Consider the following 7,978-nt stretch of genomic DNA (forward strand, 5'->3'; position numbering starts at 1 on the left):
ATCTCAGCCGAAGGAGATGTAGGCTCCTACTCCGAGAATCCTTGGAAACATCCACAGGGCGCTTACGAGGAGGCGAAGCGCCTGCTAGACTCTTTGCGCCTATCCTGAGGCGAGCGGGCTGCCGGAGAAGAGCGCCTATCGGGAGCAGAGCGCTTGCGCGGCTCTCCATACCTGTCCAGTTGAGTACGAGCAACGGAAGTTCGACTGGAAGGCGAAATGCGCCTACTAGGAGAAGGCTGCTTGCGAGACTCTTTGACGTCTAACAAGAGGGTAACATTCACGAGAAGGGCGCTTCAAAGCTAACGAGCGCCTACCTGGAGAAGGGCGCTTCCGAGATTCGTGTGCCTACCAAGAGACGAACGGTCAGGAGTAGTGCGCCTAGAAGCGAAGAGCGCCTACACGGAGAAGGGCGCTTGAAAGACTCTTGTTGTCTGCCCTGAGGAGAATAATCAGGAGTATGACGCCTTAAAAGACGAGCGCCTACTAGGAGATCGATGTGCAGTAGGCTCTTGGCGCCTACCTTGCGGGGAGCGGTCTAACAGCAGGCCGTCTATCATGCACACGACTCCTACCAGACTCTTGACGCCTGTCAGGAGAGAAGTCACGATCCGACACTCGAGGAGAGTGACATCTGGAAGAAGAACGCCTACTTGTATAAGGGGGCCTTTTAGGATCTTGAGGCTGCTGAGGAGAAGTCTCACGCGAGGGAGTTGAAGAATAGCGTGATGAGCAGGTGCAGTGCGCTTACCGGAAGCGGGAATCCAATCTGGAGAAAAAACTTCTTTCTCCATAGAAGCGTCCTACCGATGTTTGGCGCCTTGAAGTCGAAAGAGAGCCAGGAGAGCAGGGCGCTCACAGTGAGCCCCTACCTTCATACGAAACTCCCCATATGAACGGAGAACGCCTAAAAGAGGAGAACGATCCTCTGAAGAGCGGCGCTTAGATCCTCTTGATCGGAAGAGAAACGTCCTTCTTCCTACTGATCTAACTGCTAGAGTGTCTGCTAGCGCCGTGATCTGAGCTTGAAGTCCCGCGAGTATCTCGTAGGAGAATCTTGTTGTTCTTCCTCGGAAGCAGGCGCCGAGCGAGGAGCGCGAGAAGAAGAACGATCACAGGATTTCTTGGGTTTCTTCGCCTCCACCGACGATTCTGGGTCCGGGGGGGAAAAACCTCCGGACTAGAAGCCAAAGGACTGCAGGGAGCCTTCCAAGCCCTCTTCAACGGGCGCGACGCATCCGGGGAGTTCCAACCTCTCTTCGGAGAGGAAGAAGACGAAGAGGAGAAGCATTGGCGTAGGAGCTCCTTCTTGTAGCGATCCGAGGCAGCCTGGGAGAGTACTTCAGGATCTGCCGAGGGGACGCCTGACCGTGGGGGTTCTCCCTAGCCCTCTTGCGGCTTTCGACTTTCCTACTCCACTGGAACTGGGAGTCTGGAAGAGGTCTAGGCCTAGAGGCACTAAGGAGCCAGTCAGACGCACCCTCCACAACACTGGGGAGGGGCACTGCACTGATCACTAACACTATCCTTACCTTCCAACTGACGAATCTTCTGATCCATAAAGAATCGTGGCTCTCAGAGCTGCCACCTCCGAAGGCGAATCTTCGGCTTCGGTGCGGGGAGCAGGGGCTGCAACTTGGGAAGAAGGTTCTAATTCTACGTTAGTATTAGGATCCACATCCAACTCACTCATTCTAGATCTACTAGAACTTCTAGAGGAAGCCTTACGCACTCTATCACGTTCCAACTTCCTAACATAAGAAGAGAGAGCCTTATATTCTTCTTCATTCAATCCCTTACATTCACTACAAGGGTTAGCAAAAGAACATTCATTCCCCCTTCCCCCTGCATTCATGCAAACCGTGTGATGGGTCTACCGAAGCTTTCGGCAACCTCACCTTACATCCTTCATTCACGCAAACCCTAAACAAAACCGAAGTTTTAACTACTGAATCTAGGTCAGACATCGTTAAAGAAAATCAAAATCAAAATCAAACCGGTCCACAATCAGCGTATGCCAAGCAACAAAGCGAATACGTCACCAAAGAAGTCCAAATTAACTCCAGGCAAGCGAGAATCGAAAAAAACTATCAAGAGGAACCGACAACAGTTGTTATCGTTCCCGCGACAGAGAAAAATCTGACAAGCAAACGGGAGTGGTTCGTACATCCGCCACCCAGCGGCGGGTAAGGTAGACCACCTGACCTACCTGTCGCGTGTGCCGCGAGATTTGAAATTCTGTCGGGAACGTCGGAGACTATAGCTAAGTATATATCTGTCAGGGAAGTTCATGTACAAAAATAATAGGCCTCTCAGGTAAAGATTCATTGCCATAGACCAACAGTATGCCTCCTCCCAGGTTTAGGGTAGTCTTGACAGGGACCAGGTTAGGAGATCCAATAGGGCCGTATAGCTGCATCCTCCACTACCCACACAGTAAGATGCCTTTCCAATGGCTGTCTGTCGATACCTGGGACCAGCAACAGGTTCGACTGAGGGGTCAATACTCCCTTGGAATTCCAGTTTGCCTCCCAGGTTTAGGAGAGTCTGACAGGGACCTTCTGTCTTGAAAATCGAAAGAGCAAATAGCTATCTCCTTCACTGCAAATCATTTCACTATCATAGGGTTAACATTGCTTCACTATCATAAGGTTAGCATTGCTAACCCTGACACAAAACTGGCAATGGTAGGGGAAGGAAGCGAGGGAGCCAGGCGCAGGAGTAAGAAGATAAAAAGAAGGAGCTAGTAGCAGGAGAGAGAAGCACAAGGAGCAAGCATTGAATGTCATCTGGTGCTTGGAGAAATTGTACCACAGGTAAACAGTTCAAGCTGTAGCCACAACCTGTGTGGCTTTGGCTTATATACAACATTGGGCGCTCGGCTCCCACGGGATAAAAAATGTAAAAAATCAGTTCGACAAAGCAATGTTTGCATCATAGTTAATCAATTAACTGTAATTTTTCTGTAAAGGCAAACTATTGAAGTACTACTCCATTAAGAAAAAAAAAATAAGGAAAACTCATCATGAAGCTTTCGACTGAAGCTACTCGCCTTTCAATTTGGATACCAAAGTCCAGTAAATAACCAGCAAAAAAGGAACAACTGCTGCCGACACCTGATCTTATCACCTAGTCACAGAAACGGACTGAGTATTGTCTGCTGAATCGTTCCTAACCCTCTCATTAAGGGGCAAGACTGGTGTCACCTACACAGATATTGGTGTAGCTGCCGCGGAAATTTAATTTAAACTGTTGCGAATAAATGAAACTGATAGCAATGCAGTAATTACTTGGTAGTTACTTATACAAAATGTACTACTTTAACAAACATCCTGTGCACTCTTCTTAACCTGACCTAGCAGTTGTTACTCACACCACCAGGCAGGCTGCTGCTACAAACTGTGAGTTCATTTTCCAGTAGTAATAGGTTTAAAACTATTCAATTTGCTAAGAGTTTAATATTGGCTCAAACTAAAATATGGAATACTTTGCCTAGTGTAGTTGCGGAATCTTGACCTCCAAATCTTTAAGTGCAGAGAAATTTCTTCCTGCTTTCTACTGACATCTATCTGAATTCACGTGTTTCAGTCTCATATTCAAATCCCTCAATTTATTTATTCATCACCTTCTCCTATAACACGTCTCTCTCAGCAGGGTTATTTCCCTTTGGAGCCCTCCTGAGTTCATATGTAATTTGCTGACTCATTCCATTTCCATAAAGGTTTTCGGCTGACGATTAAAAGAACCAAAACAAGACTATTTATCAGAAGTATGAATTTTGCCTTAACAAGATATACTACTGTACGTATAGGGATATATGTACTGGGATGATCGGTATTCCTTTGGTTGCTCACACCAGCTTCCATCACACTGCACTATACAGAAGTACTACTTACTTTATCATAAATATTAAATTACCTCATAATTTCCAAAGCCACAACTTGCCAGAGAAAGTCAGCACGATTGTATTTCACTGGAGTATTTCCCATCCTTCAGAATTCCCAACAGCAAAAGCATCTTCATCAGTCAAAATGTGTTACAATTCCCAAAAATAATTGGAGGTTTTTCATAGATAAAACCAGCAAATGAAAAGCATATTTAAATCTTACAATGATATCAAGACATTTGGTAATATGTATGTCTGATCCATCAATAAGGTGTGTTCAAGCGATCACATTCCTCATAATTTTCACACACCAGTACACCCTGTTATCTTGATGTAGTATTATTCTTGAACTCTTGTCCTACTCCTCTAATCCCATCTCTTCCTTTACCAATTTCTCAAAATTATGGTCAGTGTCACAGACTGGTTCTCTCTCTGCTTATATCAAACTTATTGTTATCCCTTGGTTGATTTTTTCCACTTCTCTTATCTCAAAGACTCTTGAAACTTCACCAAATGTTTCTTTTGCTACATCAACCTCTTCTGGTTTGTCATAATCCTTACACTTCAGTATATATTGGCAAAACTGGTGCTTAAGCTATGTTTTTAAATCACTGCCACTGTCATTCCATTATTAACTTACTGTCAACTTTGATTTCTCTATTTTCATCTTTAATATTCAATACCTCATCCTTTCATTTCTTTTCTCATTCACTTGTATATCCTGAACAACTGTTTCCATTCTGCTGCGTTGAAATTCCCATTCCATCCCTCCAATTCTTTTTCTTTGACCTTGTCACCTCCCTCCTCACCTCTCCTCTCCAAAAACCTCTGCCATCCTTAATAAATCCCAAAACCTTGAAGGTTCCCTTCAAATGTACTCTGCATTTCTTTCATGTTTTACAACACATTACCTCGGCTGCCTTTTGAACATACAACTATCTTAGTACCAGTATCAAATGGACTTACAATGCACAACATTTGGAAATTACTGACTGGTGTTATTCAATTCCAACACTTCTTTTTGTTTCCAAAAAATTAAGACTTCCAAACAGCGTAACGTACACAAAGGTACTACGTACTGATGTCAAAAGCTTTAGATCCTGACTTTCCATGATTTTTATCATTTAGATATGATTGCTTGATTCTGCTGTACAGTATGTACTATGAAGCAATAACACCCTCCTGCTGGAGCATTCAATGGAATATATAAACATTATAAAATATAACCCAGAGTAAAATTCACACCCACTTGCTGGTGCATTCAATGGAATGTATAAACATTACAAAACATAAATTAGAGTAATATTCATATCCACCTGCAGTGACCCAACTTTGGTAAACCCAATGCTGACATATGTGCAGTATAGTTCACAAAATGAGTTCTTGTAAGAAATCACTCACACAAACTTAGCTGGAAACAGGTCTGTGGAATCTAAAAGCAGGACCCTAATTTACTCTTAAGAAAAGAACTATTAGTGCATGTAAGACATGGAACATGACATGACATGACAGCTGACAGCTACCATGCTACAGTATGTAAGATCCAAAAAATCTTGAATAATACAAAAACCAACTATTATCAGTTGAGTTAGACAAAACAATAACCGAGTACAAAGGTGGAAACAAGAATAGTGTATTCACTCATGAGACATTTTAACACCTGTGACCCATGAAATATGGCAATCTGGAGAGTTGAGGATATAGGAATATGCCACACACGAGAATAAATCTCTTTATCCTCCAGGCATTGCAAGTGTTCTCCATGTAAATTCTTTTGAAGTCTGCCATTTTATGCATTATACTGGTACCAACAGAGCAATGATTTGCATTTTTTTATGAACACATTACAGCCACCACAATGGTGACAAGCAGAAGCAATATAAATAACTGCACTATGAAGAAACTATATTCTTAACACATCACTCATTAAGATAATATATCAAGGATAACAAAAAAATCAATATGGGTACCACAGCCATGCCTATGACCTAGACATCTGAGAGGCCACACCCCACTTCATTTATATTAAACTCCTTGATTTATGACAAAACACTCATAAAAATTTACCTAAATATGAACAAAAATATGTAATGCCAGACCTCAGAGGTTAACAAATGATACATAAAGGAGTCATCTTTATCTGGTAAGAAAATAATGATAAAATCTTGGAATTAATGCAGTAAATGGACCAATGTCACCAGTAAACTGTGTACAGTAATAATGAAACTTTTGAGTTAAGGAATGAGGAGGGGAATGGTACAAGAGATGGAGATTTAAATGTATTTTGTTACTTGAGAATAACAGATGGTCATTAAAGAATGAAGACCAAGTATTTGCCAGATGTAAAGATGACAACACAAATACTACCTCAGTCATAGCAGACTAATGCAACTAACATAGCTTATTAAGCTGACCAGGGTGTGGAAAATGTCTAGATGGGAGAAAGGTTCTATGTGAATGACTGAAAATATAGCTAGACTGTTCCTCCATACTGGGGTAAATGAGAGCCAAGGAATTTAATTACTACTAGGCATTTGGCTATGAATATAACACAAAATAGTAGGGTTACCTGGGAATAGTATAGATATATGCACATACTTTAATTGCATAAGTTTCACAAAAACATGTGCAGCCTTACTAGTAGACTCAAAAGACTTGCATAATTCTATTGTTTTCAGACCCCAGTCTGGCTTCCCTTTGCCACTAGGCTAGTCTAACAAAGAAACAAAATTTAAGCTTGACATAAAACCTATTTTAACCTCATGAATTTAGACTTTAAAGGAAAGCCAATTTAAACTAAAGCTTTATGTAAATTGAGGACTGGAATATATATAAAATTTAAGCCAAAGTCCAAGAGTTGGGACCTAGGTATAAAGCAATACAATGCTGAAAGGGGAACTAAGTGTAAAGAAGGTTTAAAGGTGTATAACTGGAGGAAAACCTCAAAGTTGCACCAACCTATGAAGAAAATTGTGTGGAAACTACGATAGAAGAAAGGGAATATACTACTACTAGCTATAGTAGGTATGAATGGAAGTACAGTGGGTGCTATCTACTAGCAAGAATGAAAGCTGTTGCAGCTCGGGGCTAAAGGGACGCTGTAGAGAACCTTCAATAAAGCTACAGTGCACTGATGGCATAAGGCTAACACGCCGTTCGCGGGTTTGCAAGTTACGGTAGGCTACGTTGAACAATGGAATGTCGTCTGAAAATTACCATACTAGGCGCTCCCTACCCTCTAAACTACGAACTAAAAAGAGGGCTGGGCTATGAAACATTCTAAAGTGAATAATGACATATCTGCATGCAAAAATATGACGATTTTCATTCTCACAGGCGAACGTACCCTACGATGACAGCTCTGAACTAGGCAGCCACCGCAGCAGGGTAGGTTACCGTAAATCATATGTACAGCAAAGACAAGCCAAGCCCTTCATAAAGAGGCATTAAACCCTTCGCAAAAACTGCATAATTCCTTCGGTAACATCTTAAACAAGACAGAAGAGGTACAAAAAGGTATTCAGTGGGCTGTCTTGTCACGAATTGTAAGGTTTATTGTGGAAAAACTTTCATCCTACTGTTGCCCCCTTCGACCCACATCACCGGCCTCATTTCTCGCCTCAATTTCTTCTCTAAAGGAAGAACGAGCCCCATTCCTACTATTTCCTTCACATTCCTTAATATATGTAGGTAAATCTCCGAGAGATTTAAAGATTGAAGGTCACCATATTTACCTGTAAACTTGCAGTATTATGTCCGTCATTCACGTAACATCTGTAAAGTCACTGACCATCTTTAGTACTGCGCATAGCGCTGTTCTTTTTACCTCCCTCTCTAAAGATGTGGTAGGAATATTTCATTAGCTTTCCAGAAAATGGTGCACCTACCACCTTTCATAGATGGAAATTGTCATTTCATAAATTTATAGCAATATAAAACCAACGCATAATGTTCTATGAATGTATATCTATGAAAATACCATCATTTTTAGGGGGAGGTTAATACTCCAATAGAACACCATACACAAAAGTGATCGGAGGTTCCAGCGAACTCAAAAAAAGAAAATAAAATCATAGATATAATACATAGCGAGAG

At 41.9% G+C, this 7,978-nt stretch overlaps 1 pseudogene; it reads right to left on the minus strand.

The window, feature by feature from the left end:
• Positions 1-7,721, minus strand: part of LOC135216440 (uncharacterized) — an 84,812-nt pseudogene extending 77,091 nt beyond the window's left edge.
• Between the last annotated feature and the right edge of the window lie 257 nt (positions 7,722-7,978).

The sequence above is a fragment of the Macrobrachium nipponense genome, chromosome 6, assembly GCF_015104395.2.
Source record: "Macrobrachium nipponense isolate FS-2020 chromosome 6, ASM1510439v2, whole genome shotgun sequence".
In the NCBI taxonomy this organism is placed as follows: Eukaryota; Metazoa; Arthropoda; class Malacostraca; order Decapoda; family Palaemonidae; genus Macrobrachium; species Macrobrachium nipponense.